At 43.0% G+C, this 19,083-nt stretch overlaps 1 protein-coding gene and 1 non-coding gene across 4 annotated transcripts in view; both read left to right on the top strand.

The window, feature by feature from the left end:
• The window catches only part of LOC136862798 (facilitated trehalose transporter Tret1-2 homolog), a 742,518-nt gene that overhangs the window by 441,861 nt on the left and 281,574 nt on the right, over positions 1 to 19,083 (top strand). The gene's annotated exons all lie outside the window — the stretch shown is intronic.
• Positions 1,760 to 1,833, top strand: TRNAL-CAA (transfer RNA leucine (anticodon CAA)). Its single transcript has one exon. It is a non-coding gene; the product is annotated as a tRNA-Leu (tRNA).

Here is a 19,083-nt window from a genome sequence, read left to right as displayed (position 1 = left end):
TATTGAAAAAGGTGCCACTGATTTGAATAATTTCTGTTAATAATAATAATAATAATAATCATAATAATAATAAAAATAATAATGTGGCAGTATGGATAGGTGCGCTTTATCATAGATGTCTTCGGTCTGCATGGAAGTACTTACACGCACTACAATAGAAGTAGTAATGGTAATAAGCACGTATGCTGGGATATTACATAGATCTAATATCCCTCTGAGGACAAAGCTGTTAAGACTGTCACCGAGTCTTTGCAGAAGAAAATTCAACTGATGTGAAGCTACAAAACTGATGTACTTGTTTACTTACTGTTCGTAATGATGAAGACATCCCCTAAATTCCATATCTTATAGATCGTTAAGTCTTCCGGATTGAAGTTGAAATTTATATTTAAGTAACCCTAAATTAAGTTCTTTACCGGGAATACTCATCATCTACATGGCTGTGCGATTATCAGATTTAAGGTGAAATTCATGGTTCAAATATCGGCGCTGATAGCAGCTATTCAGAATGATGTCTTCCTCCTATTTACTGTTGACGAATGTTTTGGCAGATGTCCACCTTTACCCTAGATGCCCACGTTTACCCGTAGAATAATAGTCTTCACAATAGCACAGATTATGGGACAGCTTTCACGCTCTCAATCGTAAGAGGATTAATAATAATAATAATAATAATAATAATAATAATAATAATAATAATAATAATAACTTTCTTTCTTTCTTTCTTTCTTTCTTTCTTTCTTTCTTTCTTTCTTTCTTTCTTTCTTAATCCGATTACCTTTCAGGGTTGGTTTTCCCTCGGACTCAGCGAGGGATCCCACCTCTACCGCCTCAACGGCAGTGTCTTGGAGCGTGAGACTTTGGATCGGGGATACAACCGGGAAGGAGGACCAGTACCTCGTCCAGGCGTTGCCTCACCTGCTATGCTGAACAGGGCCTTGTGGGGGGAATGAGAAGATTGGAAGGGATAGACAAGGAAGCGGCCGTGGCCTTAAGTTAGGTACCATCCCGGCATTTGCCTGGAGGAGAATGGGGAAAGCACGGAAAACAACTTCCAGGATGGCTGAGGGGGGAATCGCACCTACATCTACTAAGTTGACCTCCCGAGGCTGAGTGGAACCCGTTCCAGCCGTCGTACCACTTTTCAATTTCGTGGCAGAGCCGGGAATCGAAACCGGGTTTCCGGGGTGGCAGCTAATCACACTAACCACTACACCACAGAGGGGGACAATAATAATAATAGTTTCATTTGTTTTCCTTAATTTGCTATACATTTTAAGAGACGCCAGGGTGTCGGAATTCTGTTCTATTGTAATTGAAACCGACTTTCAACTTATTAGGTCGTGTTACGTACATTCAGTACGTGTTGAAGAGATGTTAAGTACAGAACAAAAATGACCAACCAGACACCAGTGGGATCCGAACCCACAACTTCCCGATTTCGCGTCGGTTGCTCAACCAATTGAGCTATGGTGGCCTAGGCCATCTTTGTTCTGTTGGAAATGATCTAATCTACAGGTCTGGTACTACTACCATCACACTGTAGAGTGCGTTTAAGTTGCCCGTTGAGGGCCAAGTCAATGAATATTGAATTTTCACGACCGCATTGTAATTGAAACCGACTTTCAACTTATTAGGTCGTGTTACGTATATTCATTGACTTGGCCCTCAACGGGCAACTTAAACGCACTCTACAGTGTGATGGTAGTAGTACCAGACCTATAGCTTAGATCATTTCCAACAGAACAAAGATGGCCTAGGCCACCATAGCTCAATTGGTAGAGCAACCGACGCAAAATCGGGAGGTTGTGGGTTCGGATCCCACTGGTGTCTGGTTGGCCATTTTTGTTCTGTACTTAACATCTCTTCAACACGTACTGAATGTACGTAACACGACCTAATAAGTTGAAAGTCGGTTTCAATTACAATGCGGTCGTGAAAATTCAATATTCACTGTTCTATTGTATTTCTTACTACGAAGGAGGTCAACGACACAGAGTGTTCTCATTTAAACACTGCTACCGAATTTAGCCTGAATGGAATATGCTATCTGGAGAACGGAGCAACGACTTACCCAATCCGCCACTGTGGTCAGCTTGGCTGACGCAAAATGTTATTCGTTTTTACGTCCTACTACTTTTACGGGTTTCGGCAATGCAGAAGTGCCGGAATAATTTCCCGCAGGAGTTCTTTTATGTTCCAATAAAACTACCAACAAAACGCTGTCGTGTTTGAACACTTGCGATTGCCACTGGACTGAGCGGGGATCGAACCCGCAGTTAGGGAACAGAGGGCCTGCTTTCTACAGTCTGAGTCACTCAGTCTGGCGGCTGATAAATAAATTTGTCCCGAGACTCTTGCAGGAATAGGAATGATCATTATCAAACAGCACCGATGTCTTTGTATTCGTCTTTTACCCTACCCATAGCAAGGTTCACAGTCTGTTTTTGACTGACAAGGGAACCGTTTAGGTTGACTGGACAGATTTCAATAAACCTTTGATGAAAGATCAATTAATATGTTCTAAATTTAATGGTAATAATCATTCTGCAGTAAAATTACCGGCAGTGTTATAATTAATTGCTGAAAAAAGAGCTGGACGCCTCGAAGCAGTTAGGGGTTGATGACGTAGTGCGTATGCACTGTAGAAATATGCCAATAGTTCTGTTTCGAAGTTACATAAAATATCACATACTTAAAATGAGATTTCTGACTACACAAACAGAACTTTACTCTGTACAAACTTGCTTTACTTACTTACTTACTTATTGTATTTTTTTGCTAGTGGCTTTACGTCGAACCGACACAGATAGGTCTTATGGCGACGATGGGATAAGAAAGGCCTAGGAGTTGGAAGGAAGCGGCCGTGGCCTTAATTACGGTACAGCCCCAGCATTTTCCTGATGTGAAAATGGGGAACCACGGAAAACCACCTTCAGGGCTGCCGACAGTGGGATTCGAACTCACTATCTCCCGGATGCAAGCTCACAGCCGTGCGCCTCTAAACGCACGGCCAACTCGCCCGGTGCTTATTGTTTAAAGTTGCCTGACATCTAGGTCATTTGCCTTCTTGTTTTACTACCACGTGCAGTATGTGAACCACAATATAAGGTCTTTAATACTTCTGTATCGTTTGCTGTTAATAAAACCAAACCAAACCAAACCCCATGGCGCAGTAGCCCAGAATGACAATGGTCTACGAAGCGACTGATGCTCAGCCCGAAGGCCTGCAGATTAAGAGGTGTCGTGTGGTCAGGGTTCGAATCCCACTGTCGGCAGCCCTGAAGATGGTTTTCCATGGTCTCCCATTTTCACACCAGGCAAATGCTGGGGTTGTACCTTAATTAAGGCCACGGCCGGTTCCTTTCCAATCATATACCTTTCCTATCCCATCGTCGCCATAAGACCTATCTGTGTCGGTGTGACGTAAAGCCACTAGCAAAGAAAATTTAAATATCTAGAAACTAATAATTTTTGAAGTATGTAAATATTATTTTACCATTAATGTTATTTTAATTTGTATTTTTTAAATGGTCGTCCTACTAAGTTTCGTTGTATTCGGTGTGGTCCAACGAAAACTTGTGAGAAGAGTAGTAGACTCCGGGCTAGGGGACTGCTCGCAGCCTCTGTAATCCTTCACTTTTGTACCATCACATTGAATTCTCTTTCGTAGAGGCTTCATGTCCAAGGAGGTTTTCCTAGTAGTTTTACGTCGCACTAACACATCGAAGATTTTTCAGTGACGCAAGGATGGGAAAGGGTTAGAATTGGGAAGGAATCGACCATGTCCTTAATTACGGTACACCCCCAGCATTTGCCTGGAGTGGAAATGGGAAACCACGAAAAACCATCTTCAGGGCTGCCGAAGCCACAATCGTCCGAATGCAATCAATCAATCAATCAATCAATCAATCAATACTTATCTGCATTTAGGGCAGTCGCCCAGGTGGCAGATTCAATACTGTTATTTTCCTAGCCTTTTCGTAAATGATTTCAATAACATTGGAAATTTATTGAACATCTCCCTGGGTAAGTTATTCCAATCCCTAACTTCCCTTCCAATAAATGAATATTTGCCCCAATTTGTCCCCTTGAATTCCAACTTTATCTTCATATTGTGATCTTTCCTACTTTTAAAGACGCCACTCAAACTTATTCGTCTACTAATGTCAATCCACGCCATTTCTTCGCTGACAGCTCGGAACATACCACTTAGTCGAACAGCTCGTCTCCTTTCTCCAAGTTCTTCCCAGCCCAAACTTTGCAACATTTTTGTAACGCTACTCAAGGTCACAGCTACGCGACCCTAATCACGCGGCCAACTCGCACGGTGTGCCAAATAAGGAGTAGGGATATCGCATCTATTGTCGCGGCCACCAAATTAGGCGGGTGAGGAAAACTGCGCTGTCGTCAGATATGGGAACGGCAAAGCGACAGATGGTCGAGAGTCGCTTATCTTCGAGCACGGACTGGCAACGCTGATCGTGCAGTGCTGTCTAGTTGAAGCCCATCCGCTCCAGCCCACCTTACCCATGTCATTCCCTGTCATGCAGCTCGCACCGTAAGTGCAGTTAAAATGGATAGTGAATGTGAATTGATTTGGGCTCAAGTCAAGAGAGAAGTGGCAGAGAGGACCAAAACATTCAAAATAAAGGACTCACGTCAGAAGCCATCGACCGTGTGACTGCTGCATATTGGGAAAAGTGCTTCAATCGCACGGAAAATCTTCAATCAGACGATTAGGCCAAGGAAATAGTAAGGGACGAAAGAATGGAGCCATTCATCATCAGTGTAAATGACGACTCGACAGATAGTGAGATGTGTGATGACAGTGACTAACAATCTTTGACTGTCTTGAAGCTGGAACCCGATTCTTAATTCATTGTAAATTAATGTTAACCTATTATTTAAAGTAGTTCTTTTTCCATATTACTCAGTACAATATACAATATTCAAATATTTAAAGTTATAATGTAATAAAACTGATACGGATTAATATGTAATCCGAAAGTATTTACGGCGTCTCCTGCAGCCTGTGCTGGCGCGTGCGCTCCGAACTGCCTCAACCAGCGACATTTACATGATCGCTTTCCGGGCCATTTTCCAGGAAAATTACAAGACTCACGGAAATATGTTTCAGATAAAAAATATAAGTCAGGCAATTTTTTATATTTTTCCCGCAGACAAAATTTTATTGGCTGAAAAAATAAAAACTTGGCCGCTTACTGAAATTTTCAATACATGATTCTACGGATTTAAATTTACACGTTCAAGAGTTTATTTTTAATAATTATCTGAAGTGGTTTATATGGAAAATAGTTATACCACTGAAATCAGCAATCTTTTCTGAAGCTTGTAGTATAATTTGTTTTGAAATATTGCATGAAGTAACATCAGGAGCTTGAGAGATAACAACTTGCCTCGCTCTCCAAAATGATGTGTTCAGTTCGCCAGTTGCTACATAACCTTGGCAACAGCGTAATTTCTCTGACCCGCCTAATTTGGTGACCGCGACAATAGTATATTACACTGTATGTTATCTTTATCTCGTATATTGTAGTCTGCTGGTGTCCTTTACCACAGACACAAGACGTGACACTGGCAGTATAAGCTTGGGAATAGAGCTCTTGCAATCCTCAGAATAATAATTGCATTTTAAATACAATGTGTATTAATAAGGTAGCATAAACACATTCCTCGCACGTAGAAGAAAACCTTTTGTATGGATACGGGGTCCGCAAACGCTTTATTTCCATGTTAGAAGTCATTTTCTACGACATTAATAATGGGAAAAACACAGGAACAGAAGGTACCAGCATGCCGCATGAAATTCTTTCTGACATGAAATTTTCAAGTCCACCCTGAGGGGTGGTGGTTACTAGGATTAGCTGCCACTACCGGAGGCCTAGGTTCGATTACCGGCTCTGTCACGAAATTTGAAAAGTAGTAGGAGGGCTGGGACGGGGTCCACTCAGCCTCCGGAGGTCAACTGAGTAGACGGGGTTCAATTCCCACCTCAGCCATCCTCGAAGTGGTTTCCCACTTCTCCTCCAGGCAAATGCCGGGATGACCGGGCGAGTTGGCTGTGCGGTCAGGGGCATGCAGCTATGAGCTTGCATCTGGGAGATAGTGGGTTCGAATCCCACTGTCGGCAGCCCTGAAGATTCTTTTTCGTGGTTTCCCATTTTCACACCAGGCAAATGCTGGGACTGTACCTTAATTAAAGTCACGGCCGCTTCCTTCCAATTCCTAGGCCTTTCTTATCCCATCGTCGTCGTAAGACGTATCTGTGTCGGTGCGACGTAAAGCAACTAGCAATGCCGGGATGGTACCTAATTTAAGGCCACGGCCGCTTCCTTCCCTCTTCCCTCCTCTTCCCTTCCAATCCGCCCCCCCCCCACATAAGGCCCTTGTTCAGCATAGCAGGTGTGGCTGCCTGGGCGAGGTACTGATCCTCCTTCCAAGTTGTATCCCCCAGACCCAAAGTCTCGCGCTCCAGGACACTGCCCTTGAGGCGGTAGAGGTAGGATCCCTCGCAGAGTCAGAGGGGATAAAACAACCCTGGCTGGTGAACAGATTAAGAAAGAAAGAAAGAAAGAAAGAAAGAAAGAAAGAAAGAAAGAAAGAAAGAAAGAGAGAGAGAGAGAAGAAATGTTGAAAATGCCCTACGGTGGCATTGTGTATGCATAAACCCACCGCCGTATTGGGCCCCGGATGCGTTAATTTATGTAGAATGTAACTAGGATGCAATCTCGTCATTTTTGTGACTTTAAATCTGATGATCGTGAGGAACAGGTCCTACTCTTTTACACAGAATATCGCCGTTGCGCCCATGTGATAATGTTTCAGCTTAGAACTCTGATCATAAAGGTTCAGTATTGCATGAACTACATCGACAATTTTTCGTTCTGATGATACATGTGCTGCGGGTTAGTATTTCTCCCCTCAACCTTGTGACATAACAGAAAACAGAACTCCAAGGCGCAACTACGACATGCTGAATGTAGAGGACTTGGAGACATCTTGTTCACCACCCCCATGTACTCGTCTGGCCACTTCGCCTAATCTGGTGGATGCTCATTTAATTGAACGGGACCAATATTTCTTAAGAAGCGTCCATGCCTTAGAGTATTCTAATGCCCTATGAATACATAGCTTATCGCAGTGATGAATAAGATGGTTGTAGATACATGGGATAGGCGCTAGAGAATCCACAGTCACTAACACCATGTATTGTACTTGCGTTTAGTGCAGCCAAGATTTTCTGTTGTCAAGTACAGCAAGATCAAACATGACTTGAATTTCTGACCTTCACCATTCTGTGTTTATGTATGATGTGGCATATATATATATATATATATATATATATATATATATATATATATATATATTTACAATTTGCTTTCTGTCGCACCGACAGAGATAGATCTTATGGCGACGATGGGACAAGAAAAGCCTAGGATTGGAGAGGAAGCGGACGTGACCGCAATTAAGGTATAACCCCAGCATTTGCCTGGTGTGAAAATTGGAAGCCACGGAAAACCACCTTCAGGGCTGTCGACAGTGGGGTTCGAACCCACTATCTCCCGGATGAAGCCGCATTGCTAACTCACCTGGCTGGCACTTGGGTAGATGTACTGTATGTTAGAAACTAATTTGTTCTAAACTCTCACAAGCATTGTTTAATCATTCTCTCAAGCCATAAAAAGGAAGTTTCAAACACACAGGCCCAATTATCTTCATCGTGGCAAGCTGTGCTGTTTAATGGGCTGAACATCCCAAACGTCAGTTGCATCGCCAGATTCTGATCGCTGATTCTGGTGGCTTATATCAAATTCGAATACATAAGGAAGACGATGGCATGGCTTCATATCTTCTTCTTCCTCTTGGTTTTATTTGAATGACCTGTGCTCGGCACTTTGTATGAATTTAGTTCGGTTTTACAGCAGGATGCCTTTCCTGACGCACTGACGCAAACCGCGCGCGCGCGCGCGCGCGCGTGTGTGTGTGTAAGGTTAGGAATCACTATTGCGTGTTTCTGCGGTGATTTCAAGTGTAGTGTGTTGTATGTAAAAGAGACGCGATTAAAATCACCGACCTGGTCGGTAGTCGAACCCGGAACACTCTGAACCGAAGGTCGGCGGGCTTTCACAGTGTATGCAAAGAATGAGAATACGTGGTTAATTTTACTGACATGTGTACGGGAGCTGATGACCAGACGGGAGAGTAGAAATCAATTATAGGATGAACGTAAGTACAGAAGTAAGAGCGTTTTAAGTCAAGAACGTCAGTAAATCTGAACAAAATCCAAGAAACGTGATTCAACTTGGTCTATATGAAAAAATAGCCATTTAGTTTCCCATCATGAATTACGGCATTCCAAGATCTTTGACCTGAGTAACAGCCTTCAGTGGAGTGCCGTTTATTTCATTCCTGTGGGGAAGCTCACGTTCATTTAGGCAAATCGACATTTTAACACATGTGTCAGCATTGATTTTCAGTTTCCCCTATAGTAAATAATAATAATGATGATAATGATAATAATAATAATAATAATAATAATAATAATAATAATAATAATATGAAAATGAAAACCTACAACCTGTTTTCCAGTCATTGACCGGGTCAGGGATGGAATGCTACTTGCTTTACGTCGCACCGACACAGATAGGTCTTACGGCGACGATGGGGACAAGGAAGGGCTAGGAGTGGGAAGGAAGCGGCCGTGGCCTTAATTAAGGTACAGCCCCAGCATTTGCCTGGTGTGAAAATGGGAAACCACGGAAAACCATTTTCAGGGCTGCCGATAGTGGGGTTCGAACCTACTATCTCCCGAATACTGGATACTGGCCGCACTTAAACGACTGCAGCTATCGAGCTCGGTGGGGATGGAATGAATGAAGCAGATATAGGCTATTAGTACGATGGGGTCGCCACTCCCAAAGTGATTTATTAATGACTGATAGATGTATGAAATGAGAATGGAGAGTATTGCTGGAATGAAAGATGACAGGGGAAAACCGGAATACCCGGAGAAAAACCTGTCCCGCCTCCGCTTTGTCCAGCACAAATCTCACATGGAGTGACTGGGATTTGAACCACGGTATCCAGTGGTGAGAGGCCGACGCGCTGCCGTTTGAGCCACGGAGGCTTTTTAATAATAATAATAATAATAATAATAATAATAATAATAATAATAATAATAATAAAATAATAATAATAATAATAATAATAATAAAATAATAATAATAATAATAATAATAATAATAATAATAATAATAATAATAATAATAATAATAATCATCTTTCGTCTTAATACACAACACTTCGAGTCCACTGTCGGCAGCCCTGAAAATGTTTTCTCTAGGCTCCCATTTTCACACCACGAAAATGCTGGGGCTGTACGTGAAGGCCACGGTCGCTTCCTTCCCACTCCTAGCCTTTTCCTATTCGATCGCTGCCATTGGACCCATCTGTGTCGGTGTGACTTAAAACAAATAGCAAAAAATATTTTCCACATCTGCATACAACACACCACACTACATGAAATGAAATGGCGTATGGCTTTTAGTGCCGGGAGTGTCCGAGGACATGTTCGGCTCGCCAGGTGCAGATCTTTCGATTTGACTCCCGTAGGTGACCTGCGCGTCGTGATGAGGATGAAATGATGAAGACAACACATACACCCAACCACCCTTGCCAGAGAAATTCCCGACCCTGCCGGGAATCGAAGCCGGGACCCCTGTGGCCAAAGGCCAGCACGCTAACCATTTAGCCATGGAGCCGGACATCACACTACAAACCACCACAAAAGCACGCATTAGTGGATACATCCCTCCATATAATGTTGAGGTCAGGATGCACATATGACCGTAAAACTGAGCCAAATCCGAAAACAATTCGGAAGAAAGCTACGAACGTGAGGACTTTATTAACTCAGAAGTGCAAACTCTGCAAGCTGCTGAACTCTTCACCGAACTTGGACGGTTAAGATCCTCACGCCTCTACAATGTGCCTCAGTCAATTGGTGTAGCGAGAATTGAGTAAGGAGGCTGTTACGCAAACATAACCAGTCGAGAGAGGCACAGAATGTGGTATATTTCCATGGCGAGCAGAGCTTTTTCAATAACCGCACTTATAACATAGACCGTATGAAATTCGTTTCACAGTCGTGTGGGCTAAAATAGCGACCAGTTGTGTGGTTCAATCCGTGGTGAGTGGAGCCCACCTCGACGTCTACATATGTCACGAGTCGCGTCAGGAAAATACCGAAATTTTTCCCGTATTTAATATTTGAGGACATCTAGAGCAATGTTCGTCGCGATGGCATTGTTTTACCACTTTTAATTAGAAATATCAAAAAATATGTGAGCCTGGAAGCCAACATATCCTTGATAATAGTAATGATGTGGGTTGAATGGCTCGGACTGTACAGCGCTGGCTTTCTGAACCCAAGGTCCAGTGGCATTTGAAGTTATTCATCGAGCATCGAACACGTGTCAGCAAATTCACTGGCTCATAAAATAACTCCTGTAAGGAAAAGATTCTGGTATCATGGCGTCTTCAAAAGCTGTAAAAAGTAGTTAATGGGATGTAAAGTCATCAAAATAATAATAATAATAATAATAATAATAATAATAATAATAATAATAATAATAATAATAATAATAATCATAACTCATGTGAGCAGTAGAAACCATACGTAAGTTTACTTCCTATTTTGTCGGGCTGAGTGGTTCAGACGGTTAAGGCGCTGGCCTTCTGACCCCAACTTGGCAGGTTCGATCCTGGCTCAGCCCGGTGGTATTTGAAGGTGCTCAAATACGTCAGCCTCGTGTCGGTAGATTTACTGGCACGAAAAAGAACTCCTGCGGGACTCAATTCCGGCACCTCAGCGTCTCCGAAAACCGTAAAAGAGTAGTTAGTGGGAGTAAAACATTAAATTATTACTTCCTATTTTATGTGTTATTGTTTGTAAGTCCGCAGTTCAGTCTTACACAACGCAACACGAAGTATAACCTTGTTTTATTGGTTACACTCTTTTAGTACAGTCAATTCTCGATTATCTGCGATAAAGGCGGGGATGGGTCATCAGTTTTAACAGAACTAAGGTCAACCCAGTCCATGTGAACAGCTACCGATGCCAAGAAATGGGTATCGAACACAAACACACTGTGTCACCGTAGCGTACTTGCTGTCAGCTCGGAGGTCCACGTTCAAATCCCTCCCTTGGCGAAGATTTTTCTTCCATTGCTCCTCTAAAGCCGGCCCTGTAAGCGACGTGCAGGTCTAGAAACACCGCCTCGTAAAGTCCATTTGAATTCACCCGCGAAGCGATCTGATTTGCTAACTTGAGCAGCTGATTAAACAACAGTATGACCAACCCTCTAACGTTCATATACCCAATTCACGTTGTTGCCGATCACTCTGTATACACTTTATAGATGGAAATAACAATTTCGGAGATATCTGGAAGTTTGTGGAAAATGCAGTAATCGTGAATATCTCGGTTATTATACCCTGCGCGCATGGAACATAAAAGATCGGCAATGGAGATATAAGTACAATTCCTGTTTTAGCCCTCTTAGTTTTGATACACTACTGTATACTAATCAAATAATGTACTGTATAGCCTAGTGCACAACTCGACCATCCCTGAAACTGAACACAGAGTTTCGAGAAATTCTATTCCAGTGATGTTCTAAAAAACAAAAAAACAAAACTAAACTGAAGCTACTTTCAACTTTCGCATACGCACTCTGAGATAGAAACGAAGGATGAGGCAAAAATGTGAAGTGTACAGACACTATTAAACTCTTACTTATAACTTTCTTCCTTTCTTTCTGTCCGATTCCATCGCTAAATGGTTAGCGTGCTGGCCTTTGATCACAGGGGTCCCGGGTTCGATTCCCGACAGGATCGGGAATTTTAACCATCATTGGTTAATTTCCCTGGCAAGGGGGCTGGGTGTATGTGTCGTCTCCATCGTCATTTCATCCTCATCACGACGCGCATATCGCCTACGGGCGTCAAATCAAAAGACCTGCATCTGGCGAGCCGAACTTGTCCTCGAACACTCCCGGCGCTAAAAGCCATACGCCATTTCATTTCATTTCATTTCATTTCATTTCATTTCATTTCTTTCTTTCTTTCTTCCTTTCTTTCTTTCTTTCTTGATCCGTTCACCTTCCAGGGTTGGTTTTTCCTTCGGACTCAGCGAGGGAACCCGCTTCTACCGCCTCAAGGGCAGTGTCCTCGAGCTTGGGATTTTAGGTTGGGGATACAACTGGGAAGAAGGACCAGTACTCCGACCAGGTGGCCTCACCTGCTATGCTGAGCAAGGGCCTTGATGGGGATGGGAAGATTGGAAGTCATAGACAAAGAAGAGGGACATGGCCGGTAAGTTAGGTACCATCCCGGCATTTGCCTGGAGGAGAAGTGGGAAACCACGGAAAAACACTCCGAGGATGGCTGAGGTGGGAATCGAACCTCCGCCCCCCCCCTACTCAGTTAACCTCCCGAGGCTGAATGGACCCCGTTCCAGCTCTCGCGCCACTTTTCAAATTTCGTGACAGAGCCGAGAATCGAACCCGGGCCTCCGGGATTGGCAGCTAATCACACTAATCACTACACCACAGAGGTGGACATCTTATTTATATAAATAGAAAAATGCATTAGTCCGGGTGCTTTCAGCACTGAGGTCTTCGGTTCAGGTTCCATTCTTCGCGGGGTTGGACTTTTAAGCCACGACTGGTTAATTCCTCTAGGTGGAGGAATTGTTTTCATCTTGATACACAACGGTCTAAACTACTGATCATAACAGAAACACGCAACAGAGCGTCAGGAAGGGTATCCGCCTTTAAAACTGGGTCAACTCCCAATGTGTGACGCACATTGCACCCGCGACCCCAACACGGTCAGGTAGAAAGTGGAAAAGAAACAAAGAATGAAAAAATAGTGCAGTGCAAGTGTACGATAATATGCATTGTGTTTCAAAATTTCTGGTACAGTAAGCAGGAGTGAGTAGAAGACAATGAAATAAGCCAATAAACGTAGGTCCGGAGACAAACCGTCTGACCGGGCGAGTTGGCCGTGCGGTTAGGAACGCGCAGCTGTGAGCTTGCATCCGGGAGATAGTGGGTTCGAACCTCACTGTCGGCAGCCCTAAAGATAGTTTTCCGTGGTTTCCCATTTTCACACCAGGCAAATGCTGGGGCTGTACCTTAGTTAAGGCTACGTCCGCTTCCTTCCCATTCCTAGGCTTTTCCTATCCCATCGTCGCCATAAACCCTATCTGTGTCGGTGCGACGTAAAACAAATAGCAAAAAAAAAAAAAAAAAAAAGACAAACCGTCTGTGAGATGTGACGTAAACATATTTACAACCATTATAACGTTGGTCACGCTTTATCTTCCAGGTAGCAGGCTCCACATTGGATGTCAACAGCATCGTACATTTGCATCGGCATTCGATGGGGCACCTCTTATGTTTTATAACGAAGAGTTGGCCGACATCCATTTCATGTACTGACACTGCTCCAAGTGCCACTACAGATACAAGACTCTGTTGATTTCCAATGTGGAACGTGGTACATGAACCTACAAATGAACAACTTTATAGCAGTTGCAAATGTAATAACGTCACACCTCGGAAACGGTTGGTTTACGGGCCTTTGTTCATTAACCATTCCTTGTTTCATTGTGTTCTAATCACGCCTGCAGTTAAGCGTGCTGGCTTTTGGTCACAGGGGTCCCGGGTTCGATTCCCGGCAGGGTCGGGAACTTTAACCATCATTGGTTAATTTCCCTGGCACGGGGGCTGGGTGTATGCGTTGTCTAAATCATCATTTTCATCCTCATCACGACGCGCAGGTGGCCTACGGGCGTCAAATCGAAAGACCTGCACCAGGCGAGCCGAACCCGTCCTGGGATCTCTCGGCACTAAAGGCCATACGCCATTTCATTTACCCCTGCAGTTTGTTTCCATAATTTTGAAACACCCTGTATTAATGTTGTACACATTGCCGTCCAACCGAATAACCTACGGAATGACTCAAGTTACCTCTCTGAGGCGCACGCAAGTGATTTGTGCTCGCGCTGCGGTGAAGGAAGCTTGTACATCACTCACACGACACGGTCTATTAGCAGTGCGGTTGACCGGAAGCCACAAACAATGAAGTAACGAAATTAATTTCCCATGTACTGTGGTATTCACTGAGTCTGTTTACAATTTGTATTAGCACATTGCAATGCTGATGTTCACGTAATTATTTGAGTCTCCTTTCCTCTGTGATTGAAAACATATCTCATTGTTGACCACTTTAAGTCTCTCTAGACCAGGAGTTTCCAATTTGTAAGGGTTCGAGGGTCATATTGGAAACCCTAGCCATGCTCACGGGCCGCAGTTTAATAACAGACCAATTTTCGTAAAATTTCGCAAATAGAACAGAGGTACCAGTAAGAAATAACGTGCATAGTTCAATTGAAATGAAAGTTTAATCACTTTAATTTCTTAAAACACTATTTTACAATTTCATAAAAGAGCGAAATTAAAAATAAATACTATTATACCCAGGACAATTGAATTTGAAGGAAGAGCACCCACCAAAGTCAGTTCATTTGAATTAATATTTGACAGGTGACAAAAAAGGGGAAAACGATACCTAAAGACAAACTGAAATGAATAATGTACTCAAAACAGAATTTAATAATAATAATAATAGTAATAATAATAATAATAATAATAATAATAATAATAATAATAATGTTATTTGTTTTACGTTCCACCAACTACTTTTTCGGTCTTCGGAGACGCCAAAACAGAATTTAAAGGAGGACAATTTAGTGGGAGTAGTGTGATATACAGTTGTAAGAGCCTAGAATCCCAGCAATGTAATTCCAGGAGTACTTCCCTGAAAATGGCTTAGAGTGCACAGTACTGTGAACCAACCAGTAGTACCAATGAGAGCAGAACGAAGAATTGAATCCGCTTCTTTCACCAATGGCAGTTAAAGAATTTCTTGGTATTCATTGCATGCTACGTTGCATAAAATGTCCACAGTGAAGTTGGCATGGACCCCATAGTCATTTCTATAATGGTTATGCCTTGGCACTGGCATTTGTGCGGGCTCATTTTCCGCCGAAGTTTGGATTTTAATATTTAAAATAAAAAATAATTTATTCAGACCAAGTGAATACTTGGAAATAGGAAATATTATCAAAGAATGAATTAGTTCTGACTTGAATCTATAACGGGTACAAAACTCAGCAATGCCCAGCGTGTCAACGACTTGATAATGGGGCACAGGCGAATCACGTTTGATGAACTAGAAAAGGCAACAGTTCTATCACGGGAGCCCTCCACACCATCATCCATTGAGGATTTGAAGATGAAAAAGATGTGTGCTCAATGGGTGCCCCATTCCCTCAAAATTGCGCAGAAACAGAAGCGTGAGGTGATACGCCAACAGTTGGTACAACAGTACAGTGCAGATCAGCGGAGTTCTTCGAGCGTCTGGTCACCGTCGACGAGTCACGGTGGACTATTCGTGCAGAAACAAATGGCGACTATGTTCTGGGATGAGGAAGGGATACTACTGGTGGATTTGCTCACTCCCAATACAACCCTCAACAGTGATCGGTACTGCAGTTCATTGTACCATCTCCGCCGATGCATTCAACAATGCCGCCACGGACAATCGGGCCGTGGCGTTCTGCTCCAACACGACAATGCGTGGCCACATGCCAGTCGCCAGACCATTGCCACCGTGCGTGAATTAGGGTTCACTGTGCTGCCACATCCTCCATATTCGCCGGATCTTGTTCCTACCAACTATGCCCTATTCGACGCAATGAAAGAGGACATACGGGGTAGAAGTTCACCACCAATGAAGAACTTCATGAAGTTGTCCACCAGTGACGCCGGAATACCCCCAAATAATGCTATGCTACGCAAATATCGAAGCTACCAGAACGATGGCAAAAGTGCATAGACATTGGCGGGAAGAGCCCACCTGTAATATATTTCTTTGCTATTTGCTTTACGTCGCACCGACACAGATATGTCTTATGGCGACGATGGAATAGGAAAGGCCTAGGAAGTGAAATGAAGCGGCCATGGCCTTAATTAAGGTACAGCCCCGGCATTTGCCTGGTGTGAAAATGGGAAACCACGGAAAACCATCTTCAGGGCTGCCGACAATGGGGCTCGAACCCACTATCTCCCGATTACTGGATACTGGCCGCACTTAAGCGACTGCAGCTATTTATTTTATTTATTTTATTAATGTCTTTCTGTACATGGCGGGGCTCAGGCTATGAAGCCTGCTATTATGCCAAACCATATAAGTGTACACCTGTGTAAACAGAACATTATAACTACTTAAAATTAAAAATAAGTTTAATATAATTTAAAATTAACGTGAAATGTAATTTAACTGAAAATGTAAAGTATCATAATCTGTTTTTAACATTTTAAAATGAATTTATAGTAGTTACTATTATTAAAACTATACCTCGAAAATTGTCAATGTTACTAATCTTACATTTACATTTTATTCATTTGACTTAATCTAACATTTGAGGGTACTTCTTGGAGTAAATTATTCTGATTGTAGATAAAAGTTCCAGTACATTCTTTTGAATACCTTTAGGTTGCTTATGTCTCTAATTTCAGCCGGGAGGGAATTCCAGGAACGTATGGTCCCCGGTACAAATGAGTTGTTATACATCCTACTGTGGTGAATGGGGATGGACAACAGGGATCGTGTTGATGACCTTGCGGGTGTTCTATCTGAGGGAGAGAGGTAGCTGAAATCTATTCTCAGGTAGTCTGGTTTACCTGTTCGCAGTATTTTGTGCAGAAGAGAAACAGCATGGTGCTTGCGTCTATCGCATAATCTTAACCAGGACAGCTGATGGAGGAATGGGCTGATGTAGGAATGGAGCGGAACATTTAGAATGAATCGAATGCAGGCATTATGCGCCCGTTGAAGTTTGGAACCAAGTTAATAACTTATGTTATTATAGACTACGTCACCATAGTCAAATATTGGTAGAATTAGTCCTTGAACGAGCAGTTTCTTGGTTTTGACAGGAAGAAAATCCCTCAATTTGTGCAGTGAGTGTAATGAGCCGAATACACGTTGACAAATTTTTGTTACGTGCTCTGACCAACTTAAATACTTATCAAAAATTATTCCAAGGTTCTTAACGGAGTCTTTCAGTGTTATAGGTGTTTCATTGATCTTGATAACCGGTATATTGATACTTTCTAACTTGGCATGCGCTTCTTTAGATCCTATTATGATGGATTGCGATTTTAATGGGTTTACCTTCAGGCAGTGGCTACTAGTCCATTCGTTAATGTTAAATAGGTCTTCGTTTAGTTTCATGGTTGCTTAATGTATGCCATTCGGCTTGGTATGAATATACAATTGGATATCGTCAGCATATAAGTGATATTTACAGTTCGTCAGTTGTTCTGATAGGTCATTCATGTATAGGGAGAACAGAAGCGGTGATAACACCCCACCCTGTGCTACCCCCATCTCAGTATTTAGCCATCTAGACATATTGTCTCCCACTGACACACATTGTTTACGTCCACTGAGATAGGAACGTACTTTGGATATTTCACATAGTAGCTATAGGCTACGTCTCTGTCTTTCATTTGATCACGAATTTCTTGATTGAGCCAAGGGTAAATAATTTCGTGTGGCTATTTCTAGCCGAATGCAGCCCTTGTTAGGCAGACCCTCCGATGAGGGTGGGCAGCCAAGGGTTAGATGGTCGCTTTACTCGAGCAGTACGTAATGGGACATGTCTATCGTATAAAGTTAAGAGAAGTTCGTTAAAATGAGATACTTTGTCGTCAATGTCCTTTATGTACTGAACTGTGTGCCACGGTGTGCTCAGAGCGTCCTCAATGAGGGCTTCTTCGTTCAAATTTTTGAAATCTCTGTATGTGATTATCTTAGGCTTGTATTTTGGACACTTCAAAGAGTATGCAGCGTAAATCATATCATGGCGGGAAAGGCCTGGCACAGGCATCTGTCCATGTGACAATATACGGTCTTTATTGTTTACAACGATTAGGTCAAGGAGTGTGTGCGATGTTGCAACATGGTGTGTGGGTTGTAAGGGCAGAATTGTCATATTAATGGATTCAAACATGCATGTATTATAGTGTCTGCATCTGTGGTGTAATGGTTAGTGTGATTAGCTGCCACCCCCCGGAGGCCCGGGTTCGATTCCCGGCTCTGCCACGAAATTTGAAAAGTGATACGAAGGCTGGAACGGGGTCCTCTCAGCCTCGAGAGGTCAAATGAGTAGAGGTGGGTTCGATTCCCACCTCAGCCATCCTCAGCCTTCTCCTCCAGGCAAATGCCGGGATGGTACCTAACTTAAGGCCACGGCCGCTTCCTTCCCTCTTCCTTGTCTATCCCTACCAATCTTCCCATCCCCCGCAAGGCCCCTGTTCAGCATAGCAGGTGAGGCCACCTGGGCGAGGTACTGGTCATCCTCCCCAGTTGTATCCCCCGACCCAGAGTCTGAAGCTCCAGGACACTGCCCTTGAGGCGGCAGAGGTAAGATCCCTCGCAGAGTCCGAGGGAAAAACCGACCCTGGAGGGTAAACAGATAAAGAAGAAGAATTGAAAATAAACGAGGGTTGACTGCTGACGACTGCATGTCAGAAGTTTGCCACGGATGGGTGAAAGCGATAGTAGGATCAGCCGGGGCCCTGTGGTCGCTATTGTAACATGTACAACGTTACACGCACGGCAATTGATGTATATTTTACATTATTGATGTGTAATAGTGTATTATGTAAGAAATTATTATTATTATTATTATTATTATTATTATTATTATTATTATTATTATTATTATTATGCCATAATTAATTTCTACTATCATAATGTTTTGCCTGCTCCCATTTCTTGATGGATGCAGTACTTTTGTATCCATCTCTTGGCACAGGCCAGAGTAAAGTGTAGCTTCCACCGAAGTCCCAGTCTCATCCATGGCTGTGACAATATAGAAGCTGCTGGGGTATGGGTGGTGCTAAGTAATGACATTCAGAG

Source organism: Anabrus simplex, chromosome 2 (assembly GCF_040414725.1).
Source record: "Anabrus simplex isolate iqAnaSimp1 chromosome 2, ASM4041472v1, whole genome shotgun sequence".
Taxonomy (NCBI): domain Eukaryota; kingdom Metazoa; phylum Arthropoda; class Insecta; order Orthoptera; family Tettigoniidae; genus Anabrus; species Anabrus simplex.
Note: the sequence above shows the minus strand (reverse complement) of the source record. Positions and strands in the feature narration are given on the sequence as shown.